Genomic DNA, 21,707 nt, shown 5'->3' on the forward strand with positions numbered 1-21,707 from the left:
TGACTTGCAAATGAGGAACAGTACAGCACAAGCAATAAGTCAAATGAATAGTCAACAGCATTAGACAAGCTGTAAGAAAAGGTTTCAACGTTGGCCAAATTAGTTAAGAGCTGTACCAGAGAGATTTATGTTACGGTTTATAGTATAGCATATAGTATAATATAGTACTTGCCTTGGTATAGTGATGAGTCCGGTATTTAAGTGCTCAATTACCAGAGGAATTTTGAGGGAAGTAGCTGGTCGGGTGACGTTTATAAGATCATTTCACCAAGAGGACGCTACAGTGAGCTTCATGCACTAACCTTTTGTGTTCTGACCCTTTATATAAAGAGACTCCCTATAATGTTCTAGGAAACAAACGATGACATAGTCTGAAATACAGTCTCAACCCAAGATCAAGGTATCTGCTGGTTTACAATCACACAGGGACATCAGCTCAACCAAAGAAAAAATTGACGTGGTTGATTATAAACAAGGACTCTGTTGGTGCTAAAGACAAGATCCTTTCACCTAATTGGTTTCATCATTAACAAGAGGCACATCGCTGCACAAGAGCACGTCTTCAATCTTATACTGAGTATTGCGTTTTCATAAATGGCAAAACTTCAACTTTTTAACCCTGTGTAGTTTAAACTTTGTTAGGTCTGCTAATGTTCAGTTGGACTGAATGTGAAGGATGGGTGTCAATGAATAAATTGAGGGCTCAGCTCGAGTAAAAACTGTTGAGCGTGTGATGTTCTATGAAATAATCAGTTGATTTGTTAGGCCAGACCACTTTGGTTTGGAGCATATTTTCATCTAAAAGTAACATGGTCCTTTCTGAAAGGCTGAAAAACAAGTTTCCTTCAATGCTTCCAAAACCTCTGAAGTGGAGAGGACATGAATCCTATTTTTATTTGTTCCAGTTTCCACTTCTGAGATTTTTATTTGGAGCCTCTCCCATTGGCGGTGCACACGGTAATGCCGGCCTGGTCCTTGAGCAGATGTCACAGCAGTGCAGGGATCCAGAAAGGCAGATGTCTTATTTCCCTTCATACAACTGTCCCTTTGTTTGCACAGATACATGCAAATATGCATTCCCATGTATACGATGTAAAAATGTACTTTGGAAGATCACTAGATCTTTCAAAGGAATAGCTCATCCAAAAAATGAATTTGTCCGGTTGTCATTTTAAACCTGCACCTTTCTTTCTTCTGCAGATACAAAAGAAGATATTTTGATGAATTTGGTAAATGAACAATTGACTTGCATTGGTTCTCTGATTATACAATAGAAGTAAATGGATATCGCCGTTATTCGGTTACCAATATTCTTAAAAATATCTTCTTTTGTGTTTTGCAGAAGACAGTCATAAAGGTTTGAAATGACAAGAGGGCGAGCAAATGATGACATCATTTTCATTTTTGGGTGAACTGTCCCTTTAAGTAACTCATCTGAAACAACATGGCACTAACAAGGACACAAAAATTGTGGATAATTCTCAAGGGCACAGACAAAGTAATAAAATATTTACATTGAATGCACTTTAGGTAAAAACCTCTTCCAACGGCATAAATGTAATGTTAAAGCCTAAATGTTCTAAATGAACTAAACAAACACTTACAACATGTGTAATGGAGGATGTGCTTTAATTTTTAAACATCCCATTAGACATATTGTACATAGTTATATAACAAGAAAAGTATATAAAGCATACAGTTTGTATTTCAATCAGGTTATTCATTTACAAAGCTGATCAGGTTTATATATTACTATATATTTATTCCAGCTCAAATATTCCACTCCATGACCTCGCTGGATATTTGGCCACACAAACAGTGATGTCAGGAGAAGGAAGTTGGGGACGGACCTGACTTTTTATCAAGATCTAAGATAAGAATGTTTGCTTAACAAGTGGTTCAGAGCGCACAACAAAGCATTCTTTGGTCAAAAATACTTCTATTACAGGAAAAAATCCTAAGGCAAAAGCCATCATGAGCGCTATAGGCGTCATCGCTAAAATCGTGCAATAGATGTAATGTCTGACAGTCACATGACTCATGTTGAACACAAGGACAGTGGAAGTGGCTCATTAGCAGAAGAGCACGAGAGGGTCTGCTCCCCTTTCAGTCAGGACATGCTGTATTATTGCTTCCTTCGGTCACCCATCTTCCTCCCCAGCACTCTGGCTCTTACTAGGCCTTTTTCCACAAACTCAGCATGTCAGCGAGGAACTTCCTTCATTCTGATGGGATGCAAAAAGAAAGAAAGGCTAGTGAAACTCAAGAGTACAGACTATTTTTAACAGTATAATAATATACATACAGTTCAGTGGGCCCCAAACATATTTGGACACGTGGGCTGTACATTCCAAACCCAGTAGCACTTGTTTTTATGGGATCTTATTTTTTCGTAATTACTTCTAACAACTTGGCCTCAAGGTCACTTTCATTGAATGTACAAAGACTGCTTTTAAATTCCCACGGGTGTCCTAGCAGGGTGACAGGTGTAGGTTATCACGTGAACTATATGGACATTTTATCACAAAACCTCTTTTGTTGAAGTGTTTTCCTTAAAAGGAATTTCAATGAAATTCAATTTATTTATATAGCGCTTTTCACAATGTGCATTGTTCCAACGCAGCACAGCACAGTGCATGGTGTTTATAGACCAAGCAAGATCATTCTGATAAATAAATGCAGTCTCCCGGTGAGCAAGCCAACACTGACCTGGAACACATGTGCTATACCTTAATAAATGCCAATTTAATATTTTGTTATCTTATGCAATGGCATGTGTGCATTGTTGAGGGTTTAAAAACATCTGGGGGTCACTGAACACTAAATACCAAACAGTAAAGAAGCACTAAAAAATCAAGACACAAAACCAAAGAGCCAGCAAGACACATTGTTATATTCCAAGCTCCTTAAATCCTATAAACACGGGGTAACCAATATCAGGGGGTGCCACTGTGCCAATGCATGTTCCCCCCCTAGTTTTCTGGGGAAGGTTGTTTGGGGTTAGAGAAACTTAATGAGAAACATTCATTATACCAAACATGTCATCAGACAGCTGTAATTACAATAATTGTCTCTCCTCAGAAATACTAGACGGGGGTGAATATGGGGTTTGTGTGGTGTAAGACTCCTTAATTAAGTCAACAATAAACCCTTACAGACTGAGCGACAGTCCTTGATTATTTTCCACGACAGTGTCGCTCGAACATGCATGCACTCATAACACACTACATGTTACTTATTATTTTCATAAGTTACTCGTTTTTTACTTATCAAACCAGAAAACTGACCATTCTCTCGAATATTACATTTTTGACTAAAAGTTTACCGCTCTCAACCACAGGCAAGGAAAAACTGAGACGGTTGTCATGACAACATCAAGGTTACACTGAATTTCACATAGTTTGCGATAAGGGACACAAACATCTACAGAACAAATAAAAAGAGATTGACAATTGGCAACGATGAAGAGATGCTTAGTTAAGAGAAACAGCTGCCAGAGCGGTCCTTAAAAATAATATTCCGAAATAAAAGAGCAAGAAAGAGTGTAAGTATGCTTTGGGTAGGGGCATGTTTGTGTTTCCAGCTACTAGTGGAATTTACAGTAGGAGCACCGAGTTCAATGGCCCGGTGGAGAAAGGCTACAGCTGTACAGTGTGTGTATGTGTGTGAGAGAGAAAGAGGGTGAGTGGGCTTGGGAAGAAAGAGGGGGACAAAGACTCAGACAGGACTCTTAGTCAGCACTGGACCGGCAGCCGGAACTGGGGGCCAAGTTTCCACTTGCAAACAATAATTCACCTCAAGTGCCCGTATGTGCATGTGTGTGAAAGGAGATTTCACGTACCAATTGCTGAAGAAGCGTCTCCACCGCCCAAACCCATCAATTTCCAGCTTGATTTTACGCATAATGCTATGTGTTGTGGATGCTGTGTGAAGGTGTTTTGTCTCTTTATAAAGTCAATGAAACAGCATGCACGGTGCGGGTGACTGTTAATACAGCTAGTGTTTAAATGAGGACACCCGGATCAAGTAGTGTTTATAAAGATTATGAAAGAGCTGCTATCATACACTGACATTAAAGGATTGTCTGGTACTGTTTGTGTGCAGTCTCAAGATTTTACTTTGCTTACACTGTTATGTCTTGTGTTTTTTCCCATCCATACTGAACCCCTCTGCAGAGGCATGGGGGACATCTCGGGCCACAGAAAGCTTATTTCTTGTTGTAAAAATAAAATAAATTAAAATGTACTAAGTATGTAGATAATTAAATCTAAATTAACCATTTATAAACATAAACAATATATTGTAATAAGGACATTAATATATTAAATTATTATAATTATAATATTATAAAAATATATTTTAAAGAAAACACTAGAACTTTTATTTAATGCAAAGTGCCACAATAAAATGGTCCCACTCCCCTTCCATAAGCACCAACCTGAACAATCTACCATCATTTAATGTGCTGTGCACCAGTTCCATAACATAACAAATCGCATACTCTGGAATGACCGGATCTGGTTATTATGGGTTGTTGAGAATTGCAGCAGACCTGTGAAGCTCTTATGGGAACTGGACGCCCTCTCGTCTCACTCTCTTCCTTTTTCTCATGGACTATATACCTGATGTGAGCCATGAGGGAAAAGAGAGGAAGAGGAAACTGGGTAATTCAGTGGGGCCTTTACATCCTAAGTCCAATAACACAAACACACATGCACATGACCCTTTAACAGGCAATGGTCCTGACCTAAGACATTTAATAAATTAAACTAGATATTGTTAGAAATTCTTACAAAATGATGATTAACATGTTCAGTTCGTCTTAAACAGTGCCAAAATATATTTTTTTAATCTAACTATTCATTCTGTTAATATTTATTGTATCACGCTCAAAAATGTTGTATATTCCAAGCCTTCTGAAGCCATATGTTAGTGTGTATGTAGGGGCCCAAATGCTCTGCATGTGTGAATGAATGAGTAAGAAAGTGGTTAACCCATAAACAGAGCCGAGAGAAAGTGGAAAGTGGAAAAAAAACTAGACCGCAAATTTCACAGCTGGAATTTTCCTACCTCTGCCCAGTGGAACAAGAGAAGCGCAACAAACTGATATGAACCTGCACTTTGAAAAAGCACCTGAATACTTTCATAAAATGAATGAATCTACGTAGTATGAGACAAGAGCCATATTGTTGTAGCTTCTTCTCTTTCATGTGTAGCGGTTATGACGGCATGAGCCATAAAAAGCTCAGACAGCAGAGGGATCAATGATTCTTTTACTACAAAGCAAAGCACGCAGTCTACTAAAGCTTCACTTATTATAATCTATCCAGATTCACATCACAATCACGCCTAGCCCTCAACCCACAACAGACCAATTTTGCATTTGCACATTTATCCTATGCCTTAAACAGCAGAAGGCAGCTTCTTGAGATGGACACAGTTAATGTAAAATCATATCAGACAAGAAATGTGCTGTTTCCTGGTTATTCAAATAGATACAACATATGATAGCCTACATTCCAACGATGAGTCATTTTGCCTTTCCGCATCAAAAGTGAAAATGTTGCACAACAGCAGTCAGAAAAGAACAGATGTGTGATAAATGTACATGTTTGGAATGTGAAACTGTAGATTCAAACAAAAGTTAAAACATATTTTTTGGTATTTAAGCTCAGCCTGCTATTGTCCATCTTATGATGTATGATCACGCATCACCTTTTTTATCACCAATTACCTAATTGTGTGTAATATTCTTCCACCCGATTCATATTTCCAGCTATAAATGTATTATTTTTTTGTTTATATTTCTATTTCAGCTCTCTATTGGTTAGAAGTTTTTATTGTTCCATTTTTGCTGGAAGCCAGTTTATTTTGGTGAATTGACCCCAAACCAGACAGGGGTGTTCGGTAAACCAAACCTCCTTCGGCAACAAGGCACATTGCCACACAGCAGTTCAATCGCAGCTTTACATTCACAACTCTGGCCTAAATTACAGATGTGCTCTGGCTTTGCGCTATAGTAAAAAAGTAAGTTTCTTAGATAAATACATTTAATATATTAACCGACTGTATCCAGACACTTCAGTAGCTTTAATCTGTTGAGAATACTCTCACAGAAGGTGTGAAAGCATTAAGACAGGGCACTCTTTGTTCGTAAAGTGAAGGAAAAATATCACATCCCTGTTTGGAAAGTCACTCCCAAAGACTAAACCACCCTAAACAAGCACATTACAGAGTGTAAAGGATTTTCAGTTTAACATTACAAGGAAAAGTTAATGGCTCTGAGATGTTTGCCGAGACCGACAATGTATTTTAGTAAGCACTGTAACTGTAAGTGTTAAGTCACTGTCCTCTATAAAGCTCAAACATAGATTGTGACTTTACAAAACTATTTCGCTACTGTTTCAGATGTTTGTTTACATTTCTATTAATCATTTCTGCAGTCATTTATCAAATGAAAACGGGCATATATCCAGACGCACAGTGCAGACGTGCTTATTCTGGTCATGAAAGTTCATTTTAAAAATATCTCAGCATTGGAAAGATTTAAGTGATGTGAATTAACCGTAGCTGTAAACTGTGTATTTTGGATCCAGATGTTAGTGGGTCATCCCATGCAATAGCAAAGTCTGGGTACGGGATGAAGACAAACTGTGCTCCACAGCACCAGTCGACACCATCCTCCATCGCTGACCCCAGACGCTGTGATGTTGGTGTTTCGTCATGACAACGGTAAGCGTAAATGGCGTGGGCTGCACTTGCCACCGATGCCAGCTTCCGAGCCTGGTCTGTTGATCGTCTAGCTGTGTGATGCACACCAGCTGGAATTCAACTGCCGTTTACATCTCGCTGTCAAACAAGAACCTCCCGCATGTCAAACGTAGTGGAAAGACGACAAAAACTACACTCCCCAGAGCTTTCACTGGAGAAATGACCGGCTAAATAAGGGCAGAAATCTTAACCAGTGTTTAGTGTAAGGGTGACTGCTGCTAATCATCCGGGACGTTGGATGGCTGTGTTCTTACTGTGTTTGTTGTAAAAAGGACAGACCTGTTCTTCATATACACAGTGCTGTCACACCTAAGCTAACACAGAGGGATTCAAAATCATTACTACGATGGTGTCATTACACGCAGCATGGACAACGCAAAGTATTGACTGCCGTGGGACTAGCCCACATCGTTACCATGAAATATACTAAAATTTGATATACTAATATAGTTAGTTCACCCAAATACGAAAATTCTTTACTCATTTACTCACCCTCTTGTCATTTTATACCTGTATGACTTTCTTTCTTCCGCAGAACACACAAGAATAACCACCAAACAATCGTGGTACCCATTAACTTCAATTGTATGTACACAAAACCAATGCAAGTCATTGGGTATCGCAGTTGTTTGGTTACCAGCATATTCTATTGTATTCTTTGAAATGACAAGAGGGCTAGTAAATGTTGACAGAATTTAATTTTTTTGGGTGAACTATCCCTTTTAAGTGTAGAACCATGTTTTTAAATTGGTTTTATCTATAGCAAAAGCATGGTTATTATGGGCTACTGTATATAGTTAAAAACGTACTGTTAAAAAGTGTCAAAAAGGTGAACATTTCAACTGATTATGATGAATTGAAATGGGTCCTAAATTTTGTTTCACTTTTATTGTAGTATTAATATGATAAACTGTTTTTTTTTTTTGTTTTCACGTTGATTGAATTTTTATTGTGATATGTGCTTTTGAGATTTTAATTAATGTATTTTTTGTTTACATTATACAATATAAACAAATATATTTATTTGACATCTAATATTGCTCTTTAAATGTAATCTATGTTTTATGTTTTAGTTTAGTTTTCAGTTAATAATTTTTGTAAACTTATTTCAGTTTCATCAAGGCAACTTTTTATTACTTTTGTTTCGTTGAAGTTTTTTTAAATAACATTTAACAGGTCTACACACATACTTATATGCAGTGAATGTTTTTATGGTGCAGTTGAATATTTTGATTTTGAATAGGCTATTATTGTATATTTCACCATTAAATTCAGGGAGTAATCTATTGTTCTTTTTTGTTCTACCAATCTGGTGGGATGCTAGTTCTACAGGGGGTTTTCACCAGGTCAAACTGTAAAACTAGTTTAAACCAGCTAAAACCAGCCATAATCAATGACTGTGTAATCATCACCTTCATTTGTTATGTAGAGTCCAGCCATACAGCATTTCTATATGGGTCAGGGTACTTGGAGGCGGTGCCAATGGTGGCTACAGCAGCTGTACGCATTGTACCTGTTCATTCATAATAAAACAGCTTACAAATAATGAATGAGACTGGTAAGTAACCTGAGGATGAGGTTGGAGAGGGAGCTCTATGGCCACCTCTCTGTTCCCCTCTCCTCATCCAAAAAAACAAAAATGTCTAAATGCCCAAGGAGATAAAAACAGGAAAGAGAGTGAGATATCGTTCATAAAGAATAGGAAATGACCACTCTTTCATGGAAAAAGATATTTGTATCATCTGTCCTGAGTCTGGCAAGAAGCAGTGGAAGCAGATCACTCAAGTTAAGAGTTTGCTGTGAGCACAAGACACGTGACTGGCTTCCTCTGACACACTTTCCAAAGGAAAAGGCCACATTCCTGGGCCCAAATCTTTCAAGGACCACTTGATCATGGACCAAGAAGGTGACACTTGGGGATCACGCCACTGCAGTAGCTTTGGCCCGATGTTGATACCACAGCAAGGAGTGGTGTACATCTACAGAGGATGTTTACTTTGTTCATGGAAAGAAATGGGTGTCTCGGCTGTTCCATTTAAACAATGGAAAAACACTTACAGTGAGTTTTTCTGCTGAGTTTTATCTGCAGAGCCTTATAAGACGCAGGTGTTCGGAAAAGCACGGACCAACACGGCCGGACGTTCACACCCCAGTGGGTATGCCTGCCTATCTACTTCACAGCTCCATCTAATTAATTAAAAACCTTCACACCTCAAAAGACGCTCATTGATTTCAGATGGTAAGCCCGGAGCGAGCTTGACCGAAGAGGCCGCAGAGCATAGAGTCAAGTCATGATATAAGGATGTAATTTATCTTAGTTTCAGTGAGAAGTTGAGTCTTGGCATTTAGAATTATGATCCTGACACATGCAAACTGCCTTTGGATGGATCGAAACCGGCCACATGGCAGAGAACATCAGTTTAGCCACACAAAAGTGGAGTGGGTGGGCAGTTTGGACACTTGGGTGGAGCGAATGCATAATGAAAAAGAAAAGAATGAATAAATGAACAATACAGGATGAGAAAAGCTTTCATGCCTTCTGATGTCCAACTTCAAACAACAAAATACATCGGATCAGATTGGGGAGGAGAGAGAGGTGGTAGAATGGAGCAAGCAAGATGGAGGGAGGAGATTAAAAGAAAGGTCACTGAAGGATGTATCCTGTCTGCTCAACTCAGTGGCATGTCTGCTCAGTGGGGCTGCCAAGCTCCACGCGGGCAATTCTCGCTCTCTTTCCTCGCCAGGGGCGTGTACAGATGGGCAGCCTGGGGTGGCTGCGAGTTCCCTTGAAATTTGATTGGCCAATCCAGGTGCCACCCCAAAATTCTAAACTATGATGGGCCATCTCCTAAAATGACATAAAACCTATTCAGTTTAGCCTAGCCTATTTGTTAGTACTGTCTGCAATTGTAGGCCTACCACATGTAGGAAAAAGTCTCATGCATACATGTATGTAATCCATCCAGCCATTTTCTACCGCTTATCCGAACTACCTCGGGTCACGGGGAGCCTGCGCCTATCTCAGGAGTCATCGGGCATCAAGGCAGGATACACCCTGGATGGAGTGCCAACCCATCGCAGGGCACATGTATGTAATGATATATTTAAATATATACTTATATATATATTTAGATATATTAAATGTGTTTAACACGCATTTTCATACATCACATTTCTTTATGAATTCTATTTATTACCCGTGAAGTGGGTAATAGACCTGCTGACTTGTTGCTCTTGAGAAGACAAGTACTGCAATAATGGCCCTTGCTCAGGTCCCACAGTGAACGTGTTGCCATCCCGCTCTTCCCCTGTGGCAAATCTCACGAAATGCAATCAAGGTTTGCATACAGCGATGACTTAACTGTGTCACCCTGGGGAAATTGATCCAGGAGATCCATTTAGTGTTAAGAGATTGCCCACCTCTGCCCCATCCATCAAACCTGAACAGTGAACAAGGGCCCTTTATTCTTTCAAATTTAATAAATTTCTCAACTGTTAGGCTAAAATGAGATGCACAGGTCATAATATTTCCATAAGTGTCACGTGACACTAATCAAACCGCTCTTGTGAGTCTGCGCAACAGATGAATCACACCTACGTCTCATAGTCTGGATATGGAAGACACATTGCTACTGAGAAAATTAATCTCTTAAAGTTACCCATGATTCCCTTCACCACAACTCACATCCCATATCAATCTGCTGGGTTATGACAGCGGCAAGCTCTCAATGATTGGACATTTGACCCAGGACAGCGTTTGCTGATGGACGTCGCTCTGACAGGGCAATGCCCTTGGGTCTAATGACTTCAAATGAAACACCAGTTGCATTTTGGGATTGTGGAGCTGCAGATATCAAGATGTTTAAAGGGATAGTTCACCCAAAAATAAAAATGATTTATTCACCCTCATGTCATTCCAAACCTGTATGACTTTTTCTTCAGCAGAACACAAAAGAAGATATTTTGAAGAATGCTAGTAACTAAACAACATTGGTCCAATTGACTTCAATTGTATGGACACAAAACCAAATTTCTTAAAAAAGACAAAACAAATCCCTGCAGCTCAGGTTATTGGTTCAATTTCCAGATAGCATATATTGGTAAAATTAACTGTATAAGGGACATTTCAGCATTTTAATATAAATAATATATGTGATGTTTTGCTTATAAGCACCACTAATGAATAAACATCTGTCTGCAGATTATATAATATCTGTAATTGTGGCAGCAGGGAGAAACAATTTAATATGGATTTTTGATTCATGACATCAGCATTATTCAACCTTTAGGAGATATAATCCTATTGCAGTGCAGTCATAGACCCGGACAAAGGAACAGATGTAATGGGTGGAACCTGCTTTGAGCTAACAAGTATTATTTTAATATCACGCATAATTCATCTTTTAATACACGGTCATCTGTCTCTGCACAAAGCAACACGGCAGAACGGAATGTACTTATAAAAATCCTGGGATACACCATACAGCTGTTTTATTGTCCATAACCCTGACTTTTCTGGAGTGACCTATTTTTCCTGTCGTTTTTATTTAAGTGATTTGAAACACAAGCCACATTCCGTAGCTTGTATTTTTTTGCCTGCTTTCCAGTCTAAAATATCTAAACATTTTATATAATATTCCTAAAAAACAGATAAATTGGCTAAGATGCTTTCTGAGTTGTTATCAGACAAAAACTCTAAATTCATATTGGTTTCCGTGATTTGTTTCTTCTCAGTGTACCGTCTTACTGGATTTCCCTGAAGCTGTCAATGAAACAATATTAGAAGCCTTTTAATCATGCATTTCTGCTTCATCAAGATTAAAACTGAAAGCCAGGAAGCTTCATTTCTTGCCTCTTTAAAAGCACAGGAAAAAGAAAGCCAGCAGGAGCGAGAAATGAAAAGCGATATGGAATTCAATGCTGTTTATGAAGCCTGTGAGCACAAAACGCTTTATAAATAACTAAGAGACGCATGCCTGAGGCTCATTAAAATTATTAAAGAAACACTAACACTGAAAACATACGGCGTCAGAGATATTAATAAAAACCAAACCCCGGAGCGGGAGGACGTGAATGGCAAGAGCCATCTCGAACCCAGCATGGTAGACAGCTGACACACACCACCTGTGTGCATGTCAGTGTACATGTGTGCGCCTGCTGTGAAGAAAGCGTGTAAACCTACTAGACTGCGCGCACAGGCATGTGCGTGGGAATACAAAATTATTGATTCGAAAATCTATATCTTAATATCCTGACTGTCTACGATAATTCAAATTTTGACCTTTACCAGCCAATAAATATGCTCCTTAAATAAACAATTGTCTTAAGATTTGATTAGTGGTATGAAAAATTGTGTATTTATGTATGTACTAATACCAAGATCTAATCTTTGCCATACCTTTCAGTCCTTTCTGTATTGTGGTACACCCACAGGCTATGCAGGTGAGTGGCATGACCTGGGAACAGCGGATGCCTGATATCATCACTATGTTCAATTCACAGCTCTCCTGCTCAGCCAGCCGTTGCCGTGGCGACATTGATGTAACATTCCTGCAGTAAAGTACATCTGAAAGAAAAGGTGTGTGCTTGAATGATCCGAGGGGAGAGCTGAAAGGTATTGAATCTTGAGGCAATGAGGCAGGCGGAAACAGCAGTCTGAGACAAAAGAAAGAGATGTGTGTTGGCACAAGAAAACGTGTAAGTGACAAAAAGACTGAAATGGCAACTTTTTCGAATCCTTGACCTGTAAAACACAATGGTGTTTCTTTAATAGGGAACTATGCAGGTCAATGATTTCGTGAGACATTTGGATTAATGGCAACATTTTTATGCAACAGTACACTCCAGTCCTGCAATTCGATTGGACAAGCGGTGATCTTAAAGAGCAGATACAGTATTTCTCAAAATGGCTATGAAATGTTTATTTCAGTCTGTCTGTTACAATGGTCATATTCTTCTGCTTATATTCTGCTGAAAATGTAAGCTATACTTCATATATGTTTCTTGATAGAACTGTTGTATAAAAGAAAACTTGTATTCAAAATTATACTGTCGCAAAGAGAACTACAAAAATCCTTATCCCATCCAATAACTATGTTCTGTCTGTCTCTATAAACCTGTAAAAATAAAGAATAGTACATAGTAAAAATGATCAGTGAAGAAAAGCTACTAAAACAACCCATAACTTATACCTGGCACACCGTGAAGCGTTCGCTTATTATACAGTAGTCACACAGTTTTTACGAGCGGCCACACTAACTCCCAATATTTTGCGCTTAAAGCCCTTTAAAACCGTGTCCCAAATTAGGAGAAGCCTGGACGTGTATGCTAGGAGCACCACCTAAGGCCCGTAATGAAATACAGTTCCATCTGGTCCAACTAACAAGTCAGAGCTATTGTGTAATAGCTTATTATACACTTGTTTTGAAAGGTTTATGGTCTATTTAACGGCATTCTATTAGCGCAACTTTTTGTTGTCCTAGCCAAGGTCTTTAAAAGGCAAGATCCCAGAACCAAATGAATAGTAGATGTTAATTCTGTTACACCTCATGGGAATAACCACCAATTCTCTTTTTCCGGCACAAGATTATGAGATGACAACCGTTGCATCTCAACCGTTGCTGAGAAATATATAAAAAAGATGAGCTTTGTCTATGTTGTCGAGGACTAATAACTACCACCGTGTCCCTGCACGGCAAGCATTGATAGTACAGAGACTAACAGACTAAAATCCCTGTGCTATTGCATCACTTCAAAAGGATGAATCCTGTGGGGACAACATCGGTAGATAAGATAATGCATCTTTATTCATGCAAGAGACTGAGAGATAGAGCAATTGAGATGATGTCATAGCGGCCCTATTTTTAGAGGGATTAGAGATGCTTGACTTTTAGCTAACATCAGCATCTTTCGGTCAACATGCTGAGATGCTTCATCTCTTGTACATGCCTACACGCTCACACCTCTCTTCCGCACACACAAATTCACAGACATAATTACTAGTTTTGTTTTTAATCGTCATAGCCAAACATTACTACACTTCTTAGGGATTTGAGCAAACTCTAATAGTATAAGAATTCAAGTCTAATGGGTAACTCAATACAGCGTTTGGGACATGGATGCAGATGCCTCGAATTCCACTTTTGTGTTATTGGAGTAATGATTTTCACATAAGGAACCATTAAAAGGTGTGAAAAATAGTACAGATGTACATTAAATGAGTGACGAGGTCATATCAAACATAGACTACAGGTAGCGAATACCCAGTAACCATAGCAACAACTCACTGCTTTAACATAATAGAGATCGCACAGGCAAGCTTCTTTCACATTTCTTCTTGAAAAAAACAAATTCAATAGCTAGCCAGTAAATTGGTAGTAGTAGCCCACTCAGTTAATATCCTGTGCGGCTATCCGATTCTACTATCAAATTCAGGCTCCAATATCTTTAACCTCTAAAGTGTATAGTACACAAGTAACTGTCAAGTTTCTTATTGGCTAGAAGACGTAATATTCTACGTGGATCCTCTTTCACGGGTCGGCTAATACGCTAACAGGGTTTACAGTGTCAGCGACATTTCCACAGCGCGTGAGGGTGTGTCTCTCCAAGCGCCATCTGAGGCGGCATGTCACGCAAACAGACACAGAAAACAACAGCAAGCAAAGTGTTCCGATAGAGCATCTCCCATTTCACATGACACACCGAGCCATGGAAACATGACGTCAGGTCATTTGGGCACAATGAACGGTGCAAGCAGAAATTTGCGTGTGGGGATTGGAATTGAGGATATAGGCTTTCATGTTTTTCTTATACACCAATGCAATTTGCAATTAGCAACGTGCAGGTTTTGGACCCTTTTGAAGATCAGTGTTGTAAGAATCAATTTTGTTAATCTATATGAGTGTGGCACATTACGACTGTAATATTTATATAACAAATGTCGATAAAAAAAACATTTTACCATGCTGTGCGTATGGTACTTTAAGCTCACCTAATGTCAACAGCACCTGCGCCACACCCTTAAGGTGCGTAAAGCATGCAGGGAAATGTTACCAGGGTAGAATTGTCACTTGGGGGTATCATGTCAAGGCTGCACATCCGCCCTGCCAATCAATTTTGCTGTAACAATGATCTTGCAAACTGTGAACGCACTGTGTAATTCAGATATTTCCATTCTGGAGAATTCTAAGAAATCCCTCTTGGCTTTTTTTGAAGCATAAAGCTGGAGCGTGTGTATGTGTGCATGTTTTTTAGCACAGTTTGCTTTACGTGGGTGCTTCGGTGATGGACTGAAATAACGCTTATGATGCTATGGGGCTGAAAGCCAGCAGATTTCACACGCACGCTCAAAACATGAGAACGCATTCTCGCTGAATACGTAAAAATGAGGATGGAATAAGAAGCATAAACATTAATATAAGTCTTATTTTGAGAGGAGAGCAGTCTTATTTGTTTGGACAAAAATCGGTGTAGTGCAGGATGAGTCATCAGTGTTATCCACTCTCCTAAAATAGAGAAAAATACTTGACTTGAGAACACATGAGACGAGGCATGTTCTTAATGGAAAACCATTTTGCTGACAAAAACAAATACTGAACCAGCCAATGATTTATACTATGATGGTGGTGAGAGGCTTCATCATTTAAGATGCATTTTCCCCTATTCAATTTACCCTAACAGGAGTCTCTTCCTGTTGTGTTGCCATGGCATTTCACAAAAAAGGTTAAATTAGCCTGTTCCAAGAGGGCGTAAATAATTGATTGGCAAATGGCTTGATCAGGCCTCGGGCTGGACGGCGTACCCACTGCACAGTATAAATAACTCATCACTTCAATTACGCCATTCGCATAATCTCAGGTCATGTAAATACAATTTATTTTAAACAATCCATTAAAATCTGGATGTGAACTCAAAATAAAGAGTTATTAATGTTCTTGGGGTGTTTTATAAGGCGAAATGATGCGAGTCATTATCAGTGAAAACTCTCCAGGTTACCTTATAACAGGGGTTCTCAAACTGGGGTCCCCGAGATGGATCCCGGGGGCCACAGATTTTGTGTCATTTTATAATATATAGAAATGTATCATACATTTTATAAAATCAAACATCAGAAAAATATCCCATCAGCCAAAAGAATTGATGTTTCACCATTGTTTAACTGAATACTTTCTTGTTTGAGATTATACGTTTTATGTGAGGGGGGCACAACACAAAGGGGTACTTACAATCAAGACGTTTGAGAACCAAAGCCTTATAGGACACAACTCATAACTTTTACAGAAAAAAAATCATAATAAAAGACCAGAAGCAATCCAATGTGTATGTGTCTTATCTGACAGTGATGGACATTTTAATATGAGGCGACGCTGAGTCTGTCTGAACTTCTTGACTGGAACATATACCGACAGGCGTGTCATTCACACCAGTTCAGGCCACAGCTGGACACATTGGGTTTGAAGGCCAGAGGTTACAAAAGATTGTGAGCAGTGTTTCCCCTCTCTGTCCCTGGCTGGGTGCTAACTACTTTCTCATTGACATTAAACAGAAGTGACATTATTTCCTTCAGTATGGGGAAAAAGGCTTATATTTTTGAAAACACCTACGGGTATCTTGCCTTCATTATTTTAGACTGGAATTTGGTTATATTTCACTTCATGCATTAAAGTCTACATGCATGAAAAAGTTTTTAGTCTTTCGGTATGAATATGTTAGCCATAAGAATAGTATAATCCAAAGCATTGACTTATTAAAATTGATAGATATGATATTAAAATATAAAACTTGCAGTCTCTCAATAGATCAACAACACAATAGATCAAAGATTTCGATGATATAATTCTACACTTCAGCGTCTCATAAATGACCAGACCAATCAAAAGATCTCTAGAAGCTAGAGAATCTAGTGTCCATCTAGTGACCACTATTGGCTATTTTAAAAGGGGAGGAGCCACTCAATATGTCCCACCTTCATTTTCTGTTTCAAGGGAAATTAAGTCAATGTACCGAACAAAGCTGCAGATTTCAAAGATATAGATAGTCTTTTAAACTACTTGATTCAACAATATGGGTCAAAATTATAACCCCCTTACGCCATTTAAGAGCAAACACTATAATACATATGTTATTATATATTATTAATAAATAAAATCTATTTAACATTATCCAAAGGCTGATATGAGGTACAGTCATCACAAGTCAATTCCAAAAGCCCACATGTCCACACAATGGAAACATGGCACTTTAATGCCTCAGACTAAACAGACATTGTTTTATACTATTTTAATCGTTTTCCAAGTCCTTTGTGAAAAAATACAATCTTCAAGCGGGTGCATTTGAGCTTGACTGATTCCCCGTCTTGAGAGTCTGTCTGACAGCTCTGCTATAGATAGACCACTGTGACTCCTTTTATAATGTTAGATCTGTATTCCACTCCATTTATCAATGTTGCACTTAATACTTCAAGCAGGACTTCAAGTGAACCGTGTAGATCGACTCGCTATCTGACCAGAACCCCTTAGCAAATGTCATCAAGTCAGCTGTGGATTCAGGATTCGACTGGTGCACTCCAATGGGCTTGGCACTGGTGTTAAAGTAAGAGGCATGTTGAAAGCTTCAATAGCGTCCATACAAATATATGGATAAGTGGCAGTTTGATTGCGTGTGTGGCAACTGCTTTGGCAGCGATGAGCCACCCGTTACACAGATTCTCTCCTCAGAGTTGCGGGTCGAAGAAATGGAAAGTCACAACAATTAGCAGAACTTATCAACTGGCAACGTGATTTGTCATTACCAGCGAGTGTCTTTGGTAAATCATGTTTGAGCTAAAAAACGACCAGAAGCTATAATTCACTGGAATATATCCTGCAATGGAACATCGCTGTCATACTTCTATCTCAATTTTTTTGCAACAAACGTGGATCATTTTATACTCAATACATTAAAAGAAAAAAGCTGAAGGGACACTAGATCTTTCTTTCATCAACTTGTTGAGTTTGTTTGTTTCTGTGATGTGTAAAATAAAATAAAAATCCTGGTCTAAACCGACAGGTATTAATAATAGCCTTGACATCCTAGACTGAAATGAATTTTCATATGGCAGTTACATTAATATTCCTTTATACGAGACATCAGTCTCAGGGGCTGGTTGTCCAGTCGAATGATATTGGTGTTTTATTCCTTTCAGCTTTATAAATGACCCCAGGTGTATTGGGAAGAGACGAATAAATCAGAAAGACAGATCGCCCCACAGAAGAGATATCCCATAAATAGCCATGCAAGTGAAGGAATAATTACGCAACGAGTGTGGGTGACCTCATTACAGAGACTGCAGGGTAAATATGCCACAGCCATCAGCATCTTATGCATAAAACATAATTATTCAACACGACCACAATCATAAGGTTTGCAACCAAAATAACGCAAATTAATTTGTATATCAAATATACGGCACGCCTAATTTGGCTGTCAACATCAGAGTAACACAAAAGAGACATCACGGTTCTGTTTAGAAAGAATTTTGAGGACATTACTAGGGCTTTCTTAAACGCCTATCATGAAAAATTTCAATCCACATATCAACAATTGTTAATGTTGCTTAATGTATGAATAAAGCGAAAATAAAAGACATAATTCACTACGCACCTTATAAATATAGCAAACAATTTTGAGCTCATAATATGAAAGCAACATGCACAGAAAACCATCATATGGAAAATGCTTAACATTGCTTAAATCTTCACATCTTCACACAAAAATCTGTCAACGTTTACTCACCCTCTTGTCATTTCAAAACTGTATGACTATATTTCTTCTGCAAAACACGAAAGAAGTTCATTTGAAGAATGTTGGTAAACGAACAATGATTGTACCCGTTCCCTTCCAATATGAACACAAAACCAATGCAAGTCAATGGGTACCACTGGGGTGAACTACCCCTTCAATCCTTCAAGACAAAATTGATATTAAAATCCAAAATTCACTACCCAACTTATAAATAAATCACACTATATATGATCGGATGAGCCTATATGAAACTCTATCATGTTTGGTAAAGTAGAAGTTTTGAGAAGTAAGGTACTAGACAGATTCCCCCTCTTTCAGTTTGCGTGGGCCTGAGCAAAACAAATGTGATTTAGGTCTCTGATTTAACGTATTATTATAGAGCTGCTCAGCTTATATGAACCGTGCATTCAGGAAATGAGAATTTTCTAGGCTGCCTGGCTGTCATGTAGTAGACCCAGAGGATATTAAAATCACATCCAGCGACTTCATCTTGCATGTTCAACACGAACACCACATGTGCACTCCAACGGTGGTATGTGGATTGAAATGTCTGATCTGATCAAGCTATAATAAGCACATAATTGTGCAAAATTTGGATGGATAAAATATTTTAAAAAGCGATGAAAGTCTTGCACTGACGTTTAAAGCTGTCCATCTATTTAAATCGATGGCGCTTTGGTGCAAAATATCTGTCATATGACAGAAGCTGTAACATGCCCTTAAAACCAGAAACCAAACGATGCGAATTAAAAATGAATGACTGAACATTAAAAACACTTTCACATCAACAAATAGGCACATTTTGCCGACCACAATGCATTTTCAGCAGTGAATTATTGGCTGCTAAGTGCATGAAGCCATTAAAATAAAAATTTGTTCGATAAACATTTTACAGACACTTTCTCTCCGATGTCAAATCTGGATTCCAAAAACCACATGAGAATCTCCACAGACAGATGACATCAACGCAAAACATAACATTGCTATGACCGTCAGCCAAGTCAGTTTAATCTAAGATATGTCACAATAATGTAGTAACTGCTTGTTTATGCATGACTACATCACCCCACTCCCTACAAACATGCCATCCTCTGCTGTGTCCTTTCCAGACCAATGCAGTGTGTGCTGGTAGCATCATTATGAAAGGAGAGGATGACATAATTTATCCTTCTTTACTCTGCATCCGGAACCAGCACACTGCTGAGATTCTCTGTATTTCAGATTACGCTACGTCATGATTTTAACTCTCTCACACACACAAGCACAGACAGATTTACGGCACAGACACACCAGCGTTGCGGTGACATAACTGCATTTCTGCCATTCCACCAAACACATGCAAGCATGTAAACAATGACATCATTTTACCACTGGCCGGGTTTTAAAGTACACAAACTGGGAAAAACTGCTGGTTACAACCACAAGCGTAGTACAATATTCCACCATTACAGCAAAGATACCACAGAGTGGTCAAATGAAACAAAAACAGACCGAGAGAGAAACGTAATGCAAGACTGAAATAGATGTTTATACTGCTCGGAAAAGACATCATACGAGGCCATGCAACTGCCGTCTGGACACATTTGGCTAAATTTATGTTTTTAATGAAGCTAAAAATTGATAAACTTAAAAAGATGGGATATCCCTAATTACCCTTATGTGACGGATGTAATGTTTGTGAACCGTGAAGCAACATGACATCTACTGCATATAGAATGGTATAGAAAACCAAAAGTTGGCCTATGAGTGCGTTAAAAAAATGTATGCTTTGTTACAAAACATTTTTAATTATGCATTTTGACTATCCTGTCTCCTGAAGAACCATGTGTAAACCGGAATCTAAAGCAGCAGCACAAATAATGCAATCCCAGAATGCATTGTCATGATCTTATTACAAAAACTATTTCAAGAAGTGAGATTAAATTTGTTTATTCAACACAGAAAATAAGCGATTCAAATCCATAAGGCACATTTTAATCTAAGAGTTTTAGTTTGATATCCAAGTTTTCTGCTTCATTGATTGAACATAATCTTTTCATGGCTTGAATTCATGTGAAAGTATTATGTCACCAAATACATGTTCATCATTAATATCTGGTTTACAATGTTATGCTTTTTAAGATTGTTCCTATGCTTCCGGTGCCCAAAAAATCTGAATTGAACATACACGCAGGTATACCTCCACATTCTGAGAAATTTTCAATAGGAGCAATTTACGGAATCTTCCACAGGTAAGGGGGAAGCTTTATACAATTCACAGCTTGACAGCCCACGGACCCCTGGGAACAGCAGTCAGACACCTGCATATAGAGGACGACATGGAAGGAATATTATAGACTAAAAATGAACAAAATTTAAGAACAAATATGTAAAATGGACAACATCACAAATGGGAACAGAAACATAAAAGGGACACACAACACATACACAGGATTACAAACACACGTTTTAGAGATTGTAGCGACTCAACCCATGCCACCACACGTCACAGGATTATGTCATTAGTGTCAGCTACATCCCGGATGGTTTTCTAGTCAAAGCTGAGAGGAGCAATGACATCATGTTGCAGCCTAATACGTTCTTTGCAGCTTGGGATGCAGCCGCAGGCGCAAATTAAACACGGATCACCCAGTCACAATGAAACCCATCAGCATCCATACTTTCAGAACCTGAAACCGCTTGCCTTGACACAAGTGCCATCTTAATTTTTGCTATCCTACACTAGTCAAGTTTATTTGTTTAAGCACACGTTTAAGAATGCAATGGACAATTCAAACTAAAATACATGGCAAGTGATTCATATGGAAAGTCTGTTGAGGAAGCATAAGGACAAAGTCTCTTAAATCAAGCAATAGTTTTTCTCAGTTTTTACAGCTAAAGAGCTAAAAATTTCCAAAATAAAGAAACAAAAAGCAAATCAGGGCCTGATCTTCTGCTGGAGATTATTTAGAGACAACAAGAAACAGCCCTGTGGTTTATATAAGGGGCCAAATTACACACTCAGTAGGGCACAGGCCTTACAGTGACACAGTTAAGAAACACCTGTAGCCATAAGGCACATTAGGAAACATTTGCTACAAAAAAACATAAAATTGAGGACTACCGGATTACAATCGCTTGTTCTCTGGTCTTCAAAAAGCTCCATGTCCCAGATC

The 21,707-nt window shown here is 38.6% G+C and overlaps 1 long non-coding RNA gene across 2 annotated transcripts in view; it reads right to left on the reverse strand.

Moving 5' to 3' along the window:
- Positions 1-1,637: 1,637 nt before the first annotated feature.
- Positions 1,638-21,707, reverse strand: part of LOC130421481 (uncharacterized) — a 59,626-nt gene continuing 39,556 nt past the window's right edge. The window contains exons 2-3 of one of the 2 annotated variants that reach the window (XR_008906820.1): positions 12,170-12,337; positions 1,638-2,225 (exon numbers count right to left, since the gene is read on the reverse strand). This is a non-coding gene — a long non-coding RNA (uncharacterized LOC130421481). Of the gene's footprint in view, positions 2,226-12,169; positions 12,427-21,707 lie in introns of both variants that reach the window. The other variant, XR_008906819.1, reaches the window with a different exon arrangement.

This window comes from Triplophysa dalaica, chromosome 5 (genome assembly GCF_015846415.1).
Source record: "Triplophysa dalaica isolate WHDGS20190420 chromosome 5, ASM1584641v1, whole genome shotgun sequence".
In the NCBI taxonomy this organism is placed as follows: domain Eukaryota; kingdom Metazoa; phylum Chordata; class Actinopteri; order Cypriniformes; family Nemacheilidae; genus Triplophysa; species Triplophysa dalaica.